We start from the raw sequence: 20,928 nt of genomic DNA, 5'->3' as shown, positions 1-20,928 counted from the left end.
AGTGATGAGGGCTATTTAAGTATATAGATGGATACCTTGAACTTCAAACCCAAGGTTCAGTGTGAATGTTTTGTATAGTTTGGCTCTAAATAGTCCAATAAAAATTAAATGTTGCTTTTTTATTTTTTGCAATATTGAATCATTTCACTCCTTTCCAGATAAAAACAAATTGGTTACAGAAGAAGAAAATAAAGACTGGACCAAAACTTCACTCAAATCTTAAACGAAGCTAATGTCTTCCCTAATGTTAGAAATGTTACCCATATACAGGCTCATCTCTACGATCTTCCTATCTCTTCCTCTGCCCTAACAGTCATCCTGCCTTTACTGACATCCATTTTAGAGTCTCCAGAAGATCTGACCAGGATAAAAGGTGGAGTAATGTATTATTGGCTAGTTCTGGAAGCCTTAGAGTGGTGGTCCATCAACTTTGTCATTCTGAAGACCACATTGTAAGAGAGGTCTCCTGATGGATGATCTTCCAATCTCCCAGCTCCGCTGTGTTCTCCAAACACTTCATTTGGTTGACCACTGTGAAATGCTCCAAGCACCACATGGGAGAACACTTGCCCTTAAGTATGAGATCTGATTGAAAGAATCATCATGTTAGAGCCCTGAAGAGAAAGTGCTATGTCTGACTCAATCCCCACCCTATTCTACGATAAATTACTGTAAAAGGAAAGAACCATGTTGAAAATTGGAAAAAAGGACTCAAGAGATGGTAGGATAGTCACATGGGAGATATCTAGCTGGGATGAAATGTTGCAGTGATGGAGGGGAAATAATTAAGATAAATAAAAGGGAGAAGGGAGACTTCAAATATTTCAGAAAAATTTGGCTATGGAGGCTCATATTCAAACATCAGGCCAAATCTGCTACCAGAGAGTAGAATTTGGCTCTTTCCTTACAAGTTTTTTCAAGTTTGCCTATAACTAAACTTTTGTTTAGTTATAGGCAAACTTAGCATGCTCAGATGTTATTTACTTTACTTGATACATTTTTTTCTGAAGCAAGAGACAAAGGAAAGAGCAGATGCAAAAAATAAGACATAAAATTAAAGGACAGTGTTTGTCTTGTTCAAATATCACCAGGAAAGAGAACTGATAGCAATCTTTTGTGCCCATGCCTTATTTTACTAGGAGCCTTTAATTAATACACTAAGGCTCAGTACTAATGTTAAGAACCAGCAGCTTCCGTAAAAGTATCCAGCTCGGCTCAAGGGCAATGTGATTCTAACTAACCATTCTTAAATATCCAATCCAGAATACACTGAATGTGTGAAACATGGGATGGATACTTCTGAAGCTGTGTCTACCTGTTGTTTTTTTCCCCAAAGTCCAGGTCTAGTAGGTATCTTTCTAGAAGATTCGACAGCTTGTCCACATATTCTGGAACTTTTTCTGACATGTGAAAATCTTCTCCTGAGTCCCTGTGCCAAATACACACTACAAATACTACATAATTCTCCTGTTGCTCATGCTGGCACCCTACAGGGATGGGATTTCCAAGAGAGCTCAGTGCTGGTCTTGCATTGCTTCCATTGACCCCAATGGGAGTTTGATCTCCTGGTGAAGAGTTAAACCCATATTGAGTGCTTTGGAAAATCACACTTTTATTCCAAGAGATTAGCTGGTGGATGGACCAGTCTTATTCAGATTGATTAGTGGAAGTTGATTGTCTTGGGGGGTTAAAATAGCTTTTTTCCTTTGGTCTTAACCTGAGAAACTGTTAAATAACATTTTAAATTAAGGGCCTCTGAGAACCCACAGGGAAAGAAACTATGGTTAGGTTCAAGCCATTTTTGAATGCTCCTAATCCTGGAAAGTTATGGGGGCTGAAAATGCTCCCACTGTAACTTAGACACCCTAGGGACCTGCTTAAGTTATAGCAGACTCCTGGAGCTACCCTAAAGGCCATCGTACTGCTCAGAATCTCTTCAGTGCTATGTGTTGAGGCCTGGCCCTGACACAGCCCCTGCACCAAGCCTTGAGAACAAGTCCTCGAAAGATAGCCTTATGGTTGTCTTCCACAGTGCCTCCACCAAGGGTATTCTCCCCTAGCTGGATGCAGAGCATTTAAAGACCCTTTCAACCTGGTAAAAGGACCAGAGCAGTGTAAGGGGGCTGGAGTGGGGGTGAGAATCTCAAAACTAGAGTTCCAATATAAACAAATCTGCTTCCGTTTCTCTGGTCAATTTTACTCATTTTGTTGTGTCTTCTCTCTCCCAGCCCCCGAACCCCAACTTCTTTGTCTGTTTTGTCACCTTTGTGTGCCCTGCCTGACATCTAAACTGTCTTCTTTGTGCCTGCCTGTTCAGTGCCTAGCACAATGGGATTCTTATCCTTGATTGTGGTTCGTAGATGCTAACGTAACATCAGTAATAATAACTAACATTGGAAACCCACATCATCATGGTCACATATTTTTTGTTGCACATTTTGGACAAAGGGAAACTCAGTCTCTCTCCTTTTTCACCTTTGCAAACTTCACTACAGAGGGTGAAATCAAATGCCGCCCTTTGTGCTTACCTAAAATACTTTTCCACAGCATTCAATCTCTAATACCCTAAATGCTGGAAATAATCCAGCCCTCGATCAACAAGGTTCTTGATTCTGATCCCAGCAAAGGCACCGCTTCAATCATAAGTAAAGTGAATAGAAATTCTGCCAGTTCAAAACCCACAACAGAAGCCAGGGCCTGGATTGAGACTTAGACTTCAAAGAACTCCAAAGACAGAGATTTAAACACGCGTGGCTGCTTTAGATGAGGATACAGCTTCACTCACATAGCCAGCCAGCATTCTTATTGCTGTTAATTATTTCGCCTTCATTCACCTTCACATTGCAGTTTCAGTTAGTGCTGCCAAGGGAGAGAGCAGGAGGACCGAATATTTTTTTTATGACAAAAGGTCAGAAATGTATTTTACAATGAGAAAGAGTTCAGTCTAATTAGGACTGAAAAACACAAAGGTAATTGCTTTCTGTGTCAATACTTGATATTTTCTTTTAGTGTTAAAATAAATACAAAAGGAGCTGTATTTGTTCACTGATGGGTATTGTTTGTTGTTATAATTCACAAGGAACAGTACTCATACTTGTCATAGGCAGTGACATGGAGAAAATAAATGACTCATACAGTTATAATCCTAAGCATTTTTGCTCACAGGAGCTGCAAGCTAATTTACAGCTATGTGGTGGCATCAAAAAGAAATAAGAGCCAGAGAACAGCTGCAGGCTTTGGAGAAACATCAGGTACCTCCAGAAAGGGTAGTGTTCAATGTACAAGTGGCATAGAAAGGAGGGTACATGCCCACCTGCCTTCTTGCTTTTCTTGCCCAAACATATGAAGGGACCATCAGAAACAACACTTCCCTTGAAATTAAGAGCCTACGACTCTCACACCATAGCACCGCACAAGTGTGTAAGGAAGGAAGGAGACAAAAGAGGCTGACCTCAGTGGGAGGAAAGGTAGGGAAAGGAAAGTCCCTGCCATGAACCACTTTAGATGAATAACACAGGGAGGATGGATGCCATCAACACATTGTGAGGACAAACTGAGATGTTAACAGGCGGGGGGTGGGGCTGGGCACAGTTCACGGCAAAGCTTTATTTGTTTGGTTTGGTTTGTTTCAGTGGCCCTGTCATGCTCAGGCAGAGAGAGGGGAGCAGAGCACACCCAAGTGCTGATGGTGGGTGGGATGCCAGGTAAAAGTAATGAGAGGTAAGGAGAGATTTAGAGGAGGTGAGTGACACTGTGAGGCACAAGGAGGTTATTCAAGGATTACTTAAAGGCATCTGCACTACAGATTTGAGCCTGAGCAGCAAAATTCAGGTCTGGCTCTGGACAGGGACCACTTTAATGTGGAGGGGTCCTCCAGACCCAGGAGTTTGTTTCAGGCCCTTAGTGATTTTGCAATGGATTCTGATACCACTAACTCACCCTGAGTAGTAGCTTACTCCACAAGTTGTTGCAGTAAAATTCATGGGACTATTTGTGGAGAAGGATGCTGTTCACTGTGAGTGATGATATCAGAATCTAGCCTGTTACTATTCAAATGAAGTCCATGGGACTACTCAATGTAATACATGCTACTAAATGTAAGATTTGCAGAATCAGGCCCTGTTATAATTCATGATAATTTGGGGGGTGCTGTACATGCATTTAAAATGCATGTAATATATTATTAAATTATATCACAGGTATTTGTATATGTTCTTTTTGCAATATTAAGTAACGGAGTGTCTTTCCTCTTTAAAGATCTTAACAGAGAAATGTTAGCCCGGGTGAAGAGGCTAAGAGGTTACAGTGCAAGTGTGTTGACATTTGGTTGATGAAGGTAAAAGATTTGTGTAGGAGGTAGGAGGAAAGCACAAGAAGCTAATTAAAAGGTTAACAAGGCTCTCTCTCTCCCTTTCACTCATTGACCCTCCCCCGCCCTGCTGAGGTGGCTTTGTTTACAACATAATCTGTGACAAATATAACAGCAATATTTTGGCCTGGATGTGGCAAATATAACCACAGAGAGAGAACACTCACTCAGTTGCCTGCCTGACTCACAGAAGTGTCTAATGGCTGGTCTTGATTCATCCATTTCAGCAAACCCATTTAATTCAAGTCCAGTCCCCATTCCCCCTTCCCTAAATCCATGTCATCAGAATGAAATTCTTGAAAAGTCAAGGCTATATTTGCAGTCTGGAAGGAATGTACAGTATTATATTGGGGGTAGAATGATTACACAACTTCAAGATTAAAAGCCACTAGACTTAGACTGTAAGCCCTGTACCGGTGAGTGCCCTCCCACTTCCCCGCTGGCGTAGCAGCGGCAGCCTGGGGCTCTGCCAGCAGTTTAAAGGGCCCAGGGCTCGGCCACTGCTACGGCCCTGGCCCTTTAAACTTCTGCCAGAGCCCCTGGCTGCCGCTGCTACCCCAGGGCTCCAGCACAGGGCTCTGGGGGCTATTTAAAGGGCTGGGGCCATAGAGACAGCGGGAGCCCTGGGCCCTTTAAACAGCCCTCGGAGCCCCACCGCTACTCCAGGGCTCCGGGGGTTATTTAAAGGGACCAAGACTCCCCTGCTTCTACCGCCCTGGCCCTTTAAATAGCCCCCGGAGCCCTGGGCAGCAGCGGCGGGGCTCCAGTGGCTATTTAAAGGGCCCACGACAGTAGAGGCAGCGGGACCCCTGGCCCTTTAAATAACCCCCGGAGCCCCGCTGCCACTACCCCAGGGCTCCAGCAGCGGGGCTCTAGCAACAATTTAAAGGGCCTGGGGCTCCAGGCGAACCGGCTTACTTTCACCTCTGACTTTGGGGGACAAAAATATTTACCCTCAATTCTAATGAAATGCTTAGCTATGCAGAATATTCCAAGCAACTCAGTGCATTTCCACAGCAGCACTGCTAACCCACAAAGCAGTAAATTACTAGTGTTTTCTTTTTTGCAACCAATAGGTCTAGTCTTTGGCTGTTTTCACATAGTGGAGGGCGTGTGGAAATGGCCATGCTATCTAGATTTAGGACTGCGTTTCAAATTGTTTTCCTCTAGACATTTATAGCCAGCCCTTGAAATTTATCAACAGGTCCCGTAACTAGAAGGAGCGAGAGGTCAGTGTGAAAACTATGAAATAAAAGCAGTTGTTGGATTCACAAACTGTTCAAAAATTGGATGCTTCTCCTCAGCCTCCAGTACTGAACTCATATATCAAAACATCGAGATTAGGCACATCCAGACATGGTGGTTGAATGCTAAATAATTGAAATAGTATTTTCTGCCATGTCCTCATGTTTCCATAGTGTCCCTTATGAAAAATACTGCACATTGATACAGTAAATTCTTATTACCCACATCTTCACCATCTGAAGCTCCCCTTTATCCAAAGTAAGGTCACATCTCCTGAGGTCTGTTAAAACCATTGAAAATTTCCTCTCATCTAAACCCTTGATTGACCGAATTTATACAGTTTTCTCTATGATAGTGGCATAACTGAAGATGTACAGTAAGTAGTTAGTTTAGTATCTATATTTTCAATTCAATATTAAATAGGGATTGATGCTTCATGAAAAATGTAGTAAAATCCTCTGTTTAGGAACAATTCCACTGATCTATATTTTCAGGGCATTTTGGTAAGATGTTCCTGTTACTAGATTCTTTAACAAAAGAACAGAATTGTTGCTCCTTGCAAACCCCTCTATTCCTGGTGTTTATTCACTACCTGAAACCATAATCTCCTGCCATAGCATTGTCACTTCCAGAAGGACTAACTATGAGATGACAATACGGCAGATTATTTATTGGCACATTTGTAAAGATGAAAAATACAATTTGGGTTTTGCCATCATCACAATGACTAATTAATTTAATTAACAAGAACAATATCGAACATATATGGAATGATCTTCATCTCACTTAGGCCAGATTCAGCAAAGCACTTATGTATGGACTTATTAGAGCTAGTTCAATGTTCTGAATGTCAAGTTTTCTATGACATTTTGAATCAAATATTTTATTTTCAAGGGGGAAAATAAACCTGTAAAATTGTGATGATTTTCTCCTCCCTCTAAGAAGGATTAAAGCTCTTTGATCCTTTGGTTTATTTTCATACAAATTATGTCTTCCAAGACTCCAGAACAAGGACAGCATCATTATGCTTAGCTGATGGGGATATAGCATCTCTTTACAAAGGACATCTGAACACAACAGTGGCTGCGCCTCAAATAAGAAACCATAATCTTAGCTATTTTTCCCTTTCTTATTGCTAAGAAAAAAAACATCAGTTTGAAACATTTTCATCCCGCCTTTCCTTTTTCAACAATTCAAGGCTGTAGCAATTTAAGTTTACCTCAAGTTTATATCATATTTCTGGAATGCCACAAATCATAGGTTCGATGACAATTCATGGAGTTTAGCAGCAATGGAATGAGCTCTATTTTTAAAGTATGGACTCTCTTTGAAATGTTTCCATAATTGGCATAACAAACTACCTTATATATTATATTATATATAATATTTCAGCACCCTTCATAAAGGTGTTACTTCTATCCAGGTATGTATATGTTGTGGATAGAGAACAACCTGATGAACATACCGACATATACTTTATTTCAGGGCTTCAAGGTGAGGATGAGATGAAAGTCTATTAAGAGAGCTTTATTCTAAGTTATATCTTGTGCTACTTTATATGGGCTTCATTTATCTTCCAAACAAGAAGCAGAAAGAAATGATTTTCTGTTTCCATAATCATGCCACTAACTAGAGGAAATGAGCTAATCCATAATGAACCAGAAAGACAGTTAAATAAAGATAGGGTCTTTTGATGACTTGCCAGTTTTCTCTAACATCATTTACTCCGTTTATTGACTACGAATTCATTGTTCAAACCTTCCTCAACTAGGTCTCCATTACTGTGGCTGCAAAATTGCATGGGCAAGTATTTGAGGGTACACTTTGATGCCATGATTTAGACCACTCAGATTTCCAATACCTTGATTGCACCCACAAGCCAGATACTTAGACAGCTAATTTCAAGTACAAATAACTGCCAGTGCAAAATTGCTTCTGCAAATTGCACCTGCCAAAGGATATGAAATCCTTCAAATCTCCTAAATTACTTGTTGCTATTGACAAGTGTATAAAGTAAGCCAGTAGGCCATGAGTTACATCTGTGTATCTGGTGTACTGAGCACTGTGTTGGAAGTGCAAGCTATCATTTTGGGGGCAGGGGATTTTCCTGATCCTGCTTGCAGGCTAGGGGGTATATAGTGAAGCATGCAATCAGAAACAGTCTGGAAAGAACCAGCTTAGAACCAGGTTTGGTAAATTGTGCCTCTCTGCTTTCGGGAGCTGCCTGTTTTCTCTCTGTATCTCTCTGTTTTTAGTTGCTGTAGGTTACCTCCCAGCAAGACTATTTGATGTTTTTATCTGGCTACTCTGAGTGTATACTGTGAACATATCACTAACTGATAATAATTTGACCCTATCCACTTCTTATTTCTGACAAGGACTTTGAAACAGCTTAAAAAAAACAAAAAAACCTTGGGTGTAGAAAGTCTATCCCATGTTTTCCACTAAGCATGCAAAGACAGGACTTAGGGAATTCAGTCATACAATACTGACATGCTCAATAAAGCCCATATACACGCATCTCACTGTCAAATCTTGATGCTTTGATTTAAGGAGCTCCCAATACCCTGAGATACACATCCTTTCTGACTTCTGGGGAGTAGCATAGGTGCAAGAGATCCAGAATTTGGCTTGGTCACCGCTTCTTGTAAATGGATATTGATGTTAGTGTAACTAATTATAGATTGCAAAGAGAAGCATTTAGATTTGCACAGCAAGTTCTGGATCACTTTTTTTTTCTTTCAGTGCCAATTTTTTCTCTCCCAGAATTGCTGTTCCTCCTGTTTTGACCCACTGTATAATTTGTGCAGGCTATGCATGTTCCCATTGATGCTGATACAGACTGTATCAGCTGTGTGAGAAAAATTCAGCTGCGAGGTCTAGTGGGGAAAAGGCAGCATCTTCCATTTGAGTCTGACCTCTCTTCTTCAACAACAGGGACTCTCACTCGGTCCCAATAGACCTTGGTATTATTCCAGTGTTGTGTTCCAGGTAGCATAGCTGTATCTGAGTCAGAGCAGAGAGTTCAAGAGAGGTCTCCTTTTTCATTGATCGCTACTTAGCTAAAGAAAAACTAAAGAGTCTATGGAAGGAATAAGATCAACGTGTGTGAGGAGGAGAAATGCCAGAATCTGAAACAGCTGTGAGAAACTGATTGTTCACCCTGACCTGTAACTGTTTGTGATTGCTGAGCATGGACAGAAAGCATCAGGGAGACAGGAACTGTTGCAGATGGGAATAGTAAATTAGACAACTCCATTAAACCCGACATGATCTGGCTTCCATTTCCACACCCAGCTCCCTTTGTCCTCCCTTAGCACTATGTTTGTAAGCTAACCTACATGTGTTTTTAACAGCATTTTCTGTTTCCATCAGGCTTTGGTGCAAGATCAAAAATACTGTGACATCGGGGTAAATGAAGGAATGTGGTGGAACTAGAACATGGAGAAAAATGTCAATTTGATGACAGCAAAAAATTCATGTCAATTTCAGCAAATTGTTTTGGGTGGGGGGAAAAAATGAAACATTTTGCTTTGACATTTTTTGAATGAAAACACAATTTTTCTATTAAAATGACTCAAAATTTCCTTTAATTTTATTTTTTATAAAATAATTAAATGTTAAAAATTGAAATGAAACATTTTGTTTTCAGTCAGATGAAATGTTTCATTTGACAAAAAGGACTATCAACTTTTTTGCCCTTCAGAAATTGAAAAATATTCATTTTGACGCTACTCAAAATGAATTTTTGTTTTTGTATTATTCAGAATTGCCAGAAAGCCAAAGACCCATTATTTGTCCAGCTCTAGGTGAGAGCAAGTGATTGGAAATCCCAACAAACTTTTAAATGCCATCGGAGCCCTAATATAGCACGACATGCTTCCCCTGATGATATTTATGGGCAGCCCCACCCACCAAAAGATGACTTTGTTTCAATTTCCCATTTCCCCAGCCTCTCCCTCAGACAACACTCACCTGCTACCCTGCCTCGATTGGAGGCTACTGTATGTTGAAAGCAGCATTGCAAACTCATGATTTTGTTGGAAGTCTCATGATTTTGGGCTGTTTTTCTTAAAGCTCCAGCTGCTGGAATAAAGCATTTGCCTAAAACTCTTAGTTTCATTTAAAAAAAAAAAAGTAAATTTCTAGGCCTCTGGTTGAGAAAAACAAGCTTGAAAAGTTGACCCTAAAGACCAGAGACCAGAAACAAAGAAAAACAATCCAAAAATTATTTTTTTTAAAAATCTACGATTTTTAAGCCAATCTCATGATTTTGGGAAGCCTGACTCATGAGATTTTGCCATGCTTGGCGTTGGTAATACTGTGACTATTGTTATGGGTTGGGTTAAACTTCTCTCAAAACGGTGGGTATAAAAGTCACCTTTCATTTGGGATAAATGTAAAAGTTCTTTTATGGTGCCGGGTAGCTGAAATAATAGCACTCATCACCCCCAAAGCAAAGGAACATGCAAGACACAGGTGGGTGGAGGGGTTTCTCTGGGTATCGCTTTGTGATGGTTTGTGTGTCTGTGAAAGAGGAAGACCAGAGAAGAGGAGAAAGAAGATAACAAGGAAGCACCAAACACAAGCACGAAAGCACTAGGAAAATGAGCCTAAAACTAAGAATGCTTTTGCTCTGATTGCTAGTTAGAAAGATGCTGAGCTGTGAGCCAAAAAACTGTTCCCTGCTGTTTGAATGCTGCTGTGTTCAGGGAAATGGGACTCCATACATTCTTTGTAAATAAACAGCATTACATCAAAGATACCTGGCTCCGTTATCAATTTCTCCTCCAAACCAAAACAATCCCCCAGGACCCTGAATTTTGGCTAACCGCTCAGCTCAAATAAGGGGTAACAATATAACAGTGAGTCAAATCCTGGAGTCATTAGTCAGTTATCACTAACTCCTTGCCTTATGGAAAATTCCTATAGAATTGAACGGAGAACAATAGCCTTTCTATGAAATTTAAATGTATTTTTCAAGAGGACTTTGCATCTCTTTTGCTAGAGGGGCTGTGGGGATGCTGTGTTTTCCTGTCTTGAATATTCTACCTGGCTAGAGGCATAAAGAGACAGAATGGAGGAAGAAAACTTTCAAATCATCCCATTTTTATTCAGGGAGGATTCTCCTTCCCACAGCATGCCACGCCACGCCACGCCACCCCACCCACATAGAGGTTTTGCAGTTGGCTGGGCTTCTCAGGTTGTGTTTGAGTTGAATATTGCATGCATGGCTCTGTGTATGCAGCAAACAGCAATAGCTCAGCAGTAATTCTGCAGCTCTGTCTGTCTTCACTCTGGGTGCACTGGGTTTTTTTTTCATTTCGTACCACACACTGCAACACAAAGAGAAAACACTATCTAGTGCCTTTCATGTAAAAGTCCCCCAAGGTGCTTTACAAATAAAACACACTAAAATGTAATGCACAAGTAGAGTTCTCCACCTACTGAGACTAAGCCAGCCAAAAGAAAGAATACTTATATTTAGACCTGTATGAGTTTATTGGCTCATTATTTCCACCCTGGTCAGCTCTTGGTCCAGATTCAGGGAATACAATCTCAGAACGCATTAAATATCAATAAATCTCTACCCTATATTTTGGACTGACCAAAGAAAACTATGCTTCTCATGGTTTCAAACAATGATTAAGCTTCAACAGCAGAAAGAACAGCTCAGAGAGACATATGGGCCCCCAAGACTGTGTTGCTTTGTAAGTCATCAAAAGAATTTTAAAAGCAATTCAATATTTAAAGGGAAGCTGATGTTACTCCCTTAGGACTGGTGTAACGCGGAGAGTCTGCTTTGTGACAGAAGTTCATTAAGAACATGTTGGAAGACAGAGCTTTTGCAGGGAGACCATAAAACATCAGCATTGAAATGGCTTCATCTGAGGGTTTACGAAAACAAGGAAAGCATAGCAATAAATAGATCGAAGGTGATAGGCTATTCGAAAGAGGAAAGCACAAGGGAACTCCCCCCAGAATTTCAGTATGGGCAGAAGCTGCAGGGTGTAATCATTTCAGCAGCAGATGACATGCAGCATCTGGCGGAACGTTGCTCCACAATGAGGAGAGAACCACGGTAGCATTTCAGCTGCTGCTGCCGGGAAGGGTGGAGCCATCCAAAGATAAGCTTCATTTGACAGGCAAAAATAAGCCACTCCAAAGCAATCAGAATGGAGGGGAAGTATCATCTGCACAATGCTGATAACAAGCCCCAAAACAACGAGGGCCAGATCCTTGGGTCTCTCCGGCCATGCTTAATGCAGGATGTGAGGAGTGGGAAAAGGTGGCTTTGGGCCACTCGAAGGACATAATCCAGCCACAACTGCCAACAGAGAATTCCTCTGGCATAGAGGAATGCATGTGCTGGTGTCTCTCTGCACGTTTTTTGTCCATTAAGAGACCTGCAGCAGTGATGTAACTTAGGGCTGCCCAAAAGGACCTCTATGATGTTTCAGGCCTGGAGCTGGCCTTCAGCATCCAGGAGCCGTAACCACCTCCCTCCCTGGCACACATTTCTGTGCCGAGCAGAGCCCTGGCCAGGAGAGAATCTTCCCCCAAAGCCACTGCTGAAGCCAGCTTTGCACAGTTGGCCCAGAGCCAGCAAAACAAAGGAGGAGGCAGAGTTTATTACAGCATTATTCTTTTCCATAAATCCAGACAGAAATTCGTCACCTCGTGTAACTGTGCCCCCGTGGGTCACAACTAAGAATATCAAATTCAGGACAAATTCAGGACAAACAAATTCAGGAGAAATAGGGCAGATACACCCCAAAACTGGCAGTTTTCTCCCTTAAGACAGACCAAAGCAGCAACAAAGTAAACTTCTGTTTCACCATACTAGCTAACAAGAAGTCAGAACAGCAGTTTTCTTAGGCATTCCAGTCTTCGAATCTCCACAAAAAATATGAAACTTTAAGATGAGTGGTTCTTTACAATCAATTTCATCAAACGAAAGGTTCTTCTGATCCCAAAGGATCAGATACATACCCAGGTCAACATTTAACTCAGATCTTACCCAATAATCACGCTGTTGCCAATTCTTTAGTATCTAAAATCTAAAGGTTTATTTATAAAAAAGAAAGAAAGGTGAGAGTTAAAACTGGTTAAAGGAATCAAACACATACAATAACTGGAAAGTTCTTGGTTGAGGCTTGTAGCAGTGATGGAATAAACTGTTGGATTAAGCCAAGTCTCTGGTTGCTTCCAAATCATTGGAAGGTCTCAGTCCTTTGGTTAGAATGCTCCCATTAGTATAAATTCATAGTCCAGAGGTTTGAGCAGGAAAGAGGCAAAATGGAGAGGTTTCCAAGGCCTTTTATGAAGCAAAGAATCCTGTGGCACCTTACAGACTAACAGACGTTTTGGAGCATGAGCTTTCGTGGGTGAATACCCACTTCATCGGATGCATGTATCCATGAAAGCTCATGCTCCAAAACGTCTGTGAATTTATAAGGTGCCACAGGATTCTTTGCTTCTTTTACAGATCCAGACTAACATGGCTACCCCTCAGATACTTAAAGCCTTTTATAACTTCTTTATTAATGATCTGGATAATGGGATGGATTGCACCTTCAGCAAGTTTTCAGATGACACTAAGGGTATGTCTACATCTACAATTTTGCAGTGCTGGTTGTTACAGCTGTATTAGTACAGCTGTATAGGGCCAGCGCTGCAGAGTGGCCACACTTACAGCAACCAGCGCTGCAAGTGGTGTTAGATGTGGCCACACTGCAGCGCCGTTGGGCGGCTTCAAGGGGGGTTCGGGGAACGCGAGAGCAAACCGGGGAAGGAGACCAGCTTCCCCGCGGTTTGCTCTCGCGTTCCCCGAACCCCCCTGCAAACCGCAGGGAAGGAGACCTGCTTGCACGGGGGTTCGGGGAACGCGAGAGCAAACCGGGGAAGGAGACCTGCTTGATTACCAGAGAGGCTTCCTCAGGTATGCTGGGATACCTGCTTATTCCACGGAGGTCAAGAAAAGCGCTGGTAAGTGTCTACACTTGATTACCAGCGCTGGATCATCTACACCCGAGACAAAACGGGAGTACGGCCAGCGCTGCAAACAGGGAGTTGCAGCGCTGGTGATGCCCTGCAGATGTGTACACCTCCTAAGTTGCAGCGCTGTAACCCCCTCACCAGCGCTGCAACTTTGTGATGTAGACAAGCCCTAAGATAGGGAGGAGAGGTGGATATGCTGGAGGATAGGCATAGGGTCCAGAGTGACCTAAAGAAATTGGAGGATTGGGCCAAAATAAATCTGATGAGGTTCAACAAGGACAAGTGCAGAGTCCTGCACTTAGGATAGAAGAATCCCATGGACTGCTATAGGCTGGGGACCGATTGGCTAAGTGGCAGTTCTGAAGAAAAGGACCTGGTGATTACAGTGGACAAGAAGCTGGATACGAGTCAACAGTGTGCCCTCATTGCCAAGAAGGCTAATGGCATATTGGGCTGCATTAGTAGGAGCACTGCCAGCAGATCAAGGGAAGTGATTATTCCTCTCTATTCAGCACTGGTGAGGCCACATCTGGACTATTGAATCCAGCTTTCGGCCCTCCATTACAAAAAGGATTTGAACAAATTGAAGAGAGTCCAGCAGAGGACAATGAAAATGATTAGGGTGCTGGGGCACATGACTTATGAGGAGAGGCTGAGGGAACTGGGCTTATTTAGTCTGCAGAAAAAGAAGAGTGAAGGGGGATTTGATAGCAGCCTTCAACTACCTGAAGGGAGGTTCCAAAGAGGATGGATCTAGACTGTTCTCAGTGGTGGTAGATAACCGAACAAGAAGCAGTGGTCTCAAGTTACAGTAGGTGGAGTCCAGGTTGGATATTAGGAAAAACTATTTCACTAGGAGGGTGGTGAAGCACTGGAATGGGTTACCTGGGGAGGTGGTAGAATCTCCATCCTTGGAGGTTTTTAAGTCCTGGCTTGACAAAGCCCTGGCTGGAATGATTTAGATGGGATTGGTCCTGCTTTGAGCAGGGGATTGGACTAGATGACCTCCTGAGGTCTCTTCTAATCCTAATCTTCTATGATTCTATGAAGTGTTTCTTGATGAGCTACTTAATTTGAATAATCCCTTCAAGATGTGCAAGCTAAATACCTTGTGGGCATTACCACAGGAGCAAACATTTGAAATACAGGTATAGAGCCAAATACAAAAATGATACATGCATACAAATAGCATAAACATATTCAGCAAATCATAACCTTTTCATAGATCTTAGTTGACAATCTTTGTACAAGATTTGTTGCAAATATATAACTGTGGTTGCAACAATGATCTAAATGGTCATATTTTAATCAGATAATGTCTCACCTAGGTTCAAGATATGAGACTGTGCATGGCACAGCATTGGGTCTGTGGTGAGGAAGAACAAATCTGAGACTGATACAGCTGGAAAGCTGGTATCATAACAACAATGGTTTTTTGAGACTGCGCTGGTGATTTAAAGGATGATACACTTGGTCTGATCCTGCAAGTTTCTCACCATCCTCAACTCCCAGTGACTTTAAGGGGAGGTGCCCAACCACTTGAGGATCAAACCTCCTGAATTACTTGTTAAATGTACTCAAAATACCTTGAGCTAAAGTTTATGGGCGGCCGTTCAGAATCTATGTACAATACAGAGCCTGTGTGCTGAAAAGTTGGTTAGCATGTGGATCAATTTCATTCACATCCTGACCTGAACAAGAGTTAGCAACTTGGAAAACCAGTAATTCTCTTCCAATTGACTATTACCTTGCCACAGATGGATCAGCCTTGGGAATCCAAAAATAAAAAGAGAGAAAATAAAAACAGGAAAATAACTGGTCTGCAAAACACTTAAGTTCATTAAACAAAAATCACTGCAATTCTGGGTGTGCAATCCAGCTACTTCTGCCACAGAGATATAGCACCTTCATTTAGCACCCTATTTATAGCTTTAAGAGTGTCGTCCTTTTTCCTTTGCTGTTGTTTATTCTTTCCAAATAATAAAACAGTCAAGCTGAAACTATGGCTCTATTAGAAATACTCATGTGGAGCTCTCATCTCTCATGAATGTACCTGAGGGCTGGAATTTCACCAATATGACTCAAGAGATGGGTCATTTACACTCAGTGATGGGTCCATACCTAAGCCAAATAAACTTTGGGATACGGACCAGCTGGATTTATTTTTAGTTTATACCAAACTCGCTTCGGGGGGTTGGGGACACTGGAACCTGCATCCAGATGAACCTGAGTTTGGGTTTAAGCTTTGCAAATCCAAAACAGCTCTAGGTTTTTTCCTTCTCTAGGAAATTCCCTCCATTTTCATAGCCCTTAATTCAACATTCTAATGGGGTGAGTAGCCTGAACGAAAGAATAATAAGGTTAAAGGAGAAGCAGCTATATCTGGGATCTTTATTAAGGTATCATTAAATACTTGAACAATATCATTTATATCCTGAGAACAGGCCAGAACAGGTCACGATTATCAATTTGAGCTGCCACTTTACCTGGCTGGAGCCTGCATGCTGGGAGTTGGGGAAGGCTGTAACTCAAGAAAGACTGAACAAGAGAAATGGCTGGAGGGATAAATGTGATCAAAGCAGCGTTTCAGCATGTCATTGACCATGGAACTGACAATGTCCTGTCTGGAAAAATACAGTTCCTAGACAACAGTATTAGTGCGGAAGACCCAGCATAAAAGTGGACAGTAAATTATAACAGAGCTTTCAATACAATACAAAAAGCAAACCGAAAAACCCATATTGTCTTCGTGGGCTGCATATAAAGAGGATAGCATCAAAAACAGAGATAGGCTCTCCCTATGCACCACAGCATCTCTTTGTGGCACTGGTGGGATACTGAGTGTAACTCTAATAACACATTCATCCAACAAAGTGGGTATTCACCCACGAAAGCTCATGCTCAAATATGTCTGTTAGTCTATAAGGTGCCACAGGACTCTTTGCTGCTTTTATAGATCCAGACTAACAAGGCTACCCCTCTGATACTGTAATAACGCTGGGGTAGATTGCCCCCTCCTGCATGAAAGCCCATGGAAGGCAGAGGAAAACTGCCACACAGGGTATTCCCCAAATGCTTCCACCACGGGCTGAGAGGAGAGAAGGCAAGAGTTGCTCACCTTCTGAATGAGTAGGGCGTGTTTTCAAGCCAAGAGAATCATCTGAAATCTTTGTGGACACCCAGGGAGCGGTGGGAGGCTCAGAGCTATCTACATGGAAGGCCTTATTGCCTCAGCATTGCCTCCATATTCCCTCCATGTTCTCCATGCCTCCCGGTGACAATGCTCCTCACCTGTGCTAGCTACTGGTCCTGGAACTCCTGGGACTGGGGGTAGCAGAGGAGGAACCACCTGTGTCCTAGTGCCCACAAAATGAGGCAGAGGGGGGGTCTCCTCTGCATAGTTTTGGGTACTGGGGAGAGGGGTGGCCCCAGCTGGGCCCCGTGTTATCCCATCTCCCTGGTGCAGGAGTCTGCTCAGATATTCTAGATTCCATTCTTGGTTGATCTACAGCAGGGACCGGCAACCTTTGGCATGTGGCTTGCCAGGATAAGCACGCTGGCAGGCCGGGCCGGTTTGTTTACCTGCTGCGTCCAAGGGTTTGGCCGATCGCTTCTCCCACTGGCCATGGTTTGCTGTCCCAGGCCAATGGGGGTTTCAGGAAGCGGTGCAGGCCGAGGGATGTGCTGGCCGCCACTTCCCGCCACCCCCATTGGCCTAGAGCGGCGAACTGCAGCCAGCAGGAGCCACGGTCAGCCAAACCTGTGGACGCGGCAGGTAAACAAACTGGCCCGGCCCGCCAGGGTGCTTACCCTGGCAATCTGCGTGCCAAAGGTTGCTGATCCGTGATCTACAGACTAGCGGGTGACCTTGGGCAATAGGAATACTTCCTTTATCTGTCTTGTCTAGACTATAAGATCTTCAAGGCAAGAACTGCTTCTTACTATGTGTCTAAACAGTACCTAACGCAACTGGGCCTCAATCTTGGTTGGGTCCTTCAGGCTTTACTTTAATATAATTAATAAAAACAATGGCGAATCATATGTTCTTGTCAGAAGCACTGGGGTAATGCTCCAGATCTTACATAGCCATTTTATAATTACCTTTCAACCTCAACTTTCACCCACATGAAAGATAAACCCTGTTATTTCAAATAGCAGCATTGAGCACTGTGCTCAATCCAGGAAAGACCATGCAATGCAGAAGCCATCAAAGGGCGATGATCTTCCTAAATGGTTCTGAATTCACCCGTACAAGTACGAGATGTCTGCTCCGCTCCCATGCAGCTCAGAAGCCGCAGGGAGATGCTGTGATTAAAAGGAAAGACACAGAGCCAGGCCCTTCTCCAAAAGGGACTGTTTTGTGCTGCGGCAGGTTGCACAAGGGAGGATGCAGGTGAGGTGGCAATGCTGCTTCTTAGAGAAATGGAGAGAAGGAGATGTTCGTTTGTTTTCAGATTTTTACAGCCTCCTGTACTGAGAGCTCAAATATTTCCCCCCAACTTCACACACAGGCTGCTGTCAGAAAGCATTGCTAAATCCTCACCTTCAGCAGCCTTGCCTTTGCTTACCCTCCTCTATCCTTCCTGGGCTTTTCACATGTATTGCATTCATTCCATGCATGCTGGCTCTGCACAGAGCAGCATATAAAAGGCTGTCTAAGTAGGGTTAGATATTTACAGTGGGACAGACAAGACTTCTTATCTGCCGGGCAGGCAGCCAGCCTGCCTAGCCATCCTCCCCTCCCTGGGAAGCTATTATTATCCCAAGGTTCTGTAGAAAAGGACACAATGTCTGTTAAACCCCAAGTTTGGAAAGAATTCATCAACACCTCACAAAAATGTATTGTGTGATGAAGAGTTATAAACTCTGTGTCTGTCTGGATAATGATTCTTGACCTCCTAGAGGATGAGCTCCTAAATGAGGTGTAATCTAAAGGAAATGGGCCAGATTCTGCTCTCAGGCACACTAGTGTAAATCCAGAGGGACTTTATTGACTCTGCCGGGAGTGAAATTTGACCTGATACCTTGTATTTTGCTGCTTCTTGTCTCAAATATAAACCCCATGCTCCGCCACATCAAATGCCATGCTAAATCTGGAAGGACTGAGAACATACGGGGACAAAACAGCATGATAATATGCTTGTTTTCAAGGGCTTGCCCAGGAAATAGGATGTCCCCACGTAACTTTGGGCCCAGTGTCAGTCCTTTGTCCTGCTGAGCTTCCCCTGTGGAGGCCCAGAACTCTCATTGAGCACAGGGTGAGGGATCTCCTCACTTTGCAGGAACAGGCCTTTTGCCATTAAACTTGAAAAAGAGCAACTGGCCACGGCCTCCCACAAGCCTGGACCCCTCCTAAAGTGATGTCAGGAATGGCTTTTCCTTTAGCATAGAATCGTAGAATATCAGGGTTGGAAAAGACTCAGGAGGTCATCTAGCCCAAACCCCTGCTCAAAGCATGGACAAAGACAATCGTGTTTAAACATGTGTTAGCTAGTCACTGACCACAGTCTGGCCCAAAAGACACATTCATAACTGCAGTCAGCCAACATGTTTAAACAGGAATGTCCTTGTGCACCCTAAGGGCAATATCACAGTTAGTATGTTTAACATGGGGCTTTCTGCCCCCTAGAAACAAAGCCCTAGGCTGCTTGACTGAGTTGCCATGCTGCATTTGCTGCATCAGAAGACGTTGAGATCTCTGTTACAGATGCTGCAGGACAGGAAATGTCAATTAGGCAGCCTTGCTGGTGTAGGGGAGTGAGGAAAGCAGCAATATCACACCAGCAGACAGAGAGGAAAGGAGATAGAAGCGCTGGTGTTATCTGAACTGTGACTGCAAAATCGTTGCATCACACAGTGCACATTTCTCAGAGTCTAAATCAAATCATTAACCAGCTAAACTCTGGGGAATCCGGCCCTCACCTCATCCCAATAACTCGGAGGCAAATCCTTTTTCATTACTAGAAACATTTGCCTCTCCAAGTAAGGTGATAGCTGGACTCTTTGGGAAATGGATTGTCCCTCCCTGGGGAGATCGCAACACCAATGCTTAGTCACCATAGCACTCTGGCCACTTGAAGAAAATGACAGCTGATGTCAGCCTCTTTCTGTAAACATTCAGAAAATAGTGAGGGAAGCTAAGTCCCGCTGCTACAGCATCTCAGCCTGATGATAGAGGACAGTATATGTGGAGGAAGGAATAAAGCCTGAATGTTGCACTGTCTTCTCTCTTTTTATGCCTGAAGACTAGGCCCAGCTTCCTTTCCCCATCACAACAGTGGTTTTGCTACCAGTTCTCACCCTATACAGGCACCGGATCAGATACTTCAAACAACATTGTACCAGTTTAAATGAAACTCCAGAGTAGGTAAGAGCTAGTGTAACTTGGCTTAGTTTCTTATGGGCTGGCCTGCCCGCCAGCACGCAATAAGCATTCCCCTCACAACCACATCTGTGTCCCTGCCAAGTTGCTGCTTCATGGTACCAGGGAGCTAGCCTCCCTGTACTGGGAGGAGTGGTAAGTATAGGGTCATAGCCCTGTCCATCACCCACTGGCTAATGCAGCTGCCAGTCCCGGGAAGGAGCAGGGGTGTGCTCCAGCAAGAAGCCTCACTAAGGAATTCTGTGTGTCAACTAGAATTCCTCCTGGGGACGCCTGTGGAAGTGAGGCCTACATGGGCTGTGGCTTGAAGCTGCAATCAAGCTCACAGGGAATAACAGAGTGAGAAAATGTTTGTTTTGGGGTGGGGATGGTTACGTTAAACAATGGAAGTGAAGATTTCGAGCCTCTGGGTATGTATTTATATACATGTGAGCAGTGAGTTGAAATTCTACAAACACACTGAACAAAACTTGCAGCAGAGGGTGTGGCCATGCACCTAGCAGCATAGCGAGGGGATTGCATGCCTGTGCCCTGCTAGAACAGCATCTGTGTGTCATTGGCAGCTGGGGCTAAATAGAGTAACCTATATTGTAACGGAGACTGGGACAGGGATAAGGGGAAGGAATAGTGGATTAAGAGCCATTGCCCCTCTCTCACCTAGGCTTGTGCTGAGCACAGCTCTGCCAGTCTGGAGAAGCTGGGCCCCCAGAGCCATATGCCTGGCTAATGACTGACACAGAATAGGCAAGTCCTCAAGGTTCTTTTTGTTTTAATGTGTGACTTTCAGGAGTTTAAAGGATATTTTTCCCCTCCCTTTTCAGGTATGGGGGAAACACCCCAGCATTTGGAGAGGAAGGAGTAGCCAACTGGGAAATATTTGCCTTGGCATGTTCCCAATATTAACAATTAGGGTGACCAGATGTCCTGTTTT

Source organism: Gopherus flavomarginatus, chromosome 8, assembly GCF_025201925.1.
Source record: "Gopherus flavomarginatus isolate rGopFla2 chromosome 8, rGopFla2.mat.asm, whole genome shotgun sequence".
In the NCBI taxonomy this organism is placed as follows: Eukaryota; Metazoa; Chordata; order Testudines; family Testudinidae; genus Gopherus; species Gopherus flavomarginatus.
The sequence above is the reverse complement of the archived record's forward strand: the minus strand, read 5'-3'. Positions refer to the sequence as shown.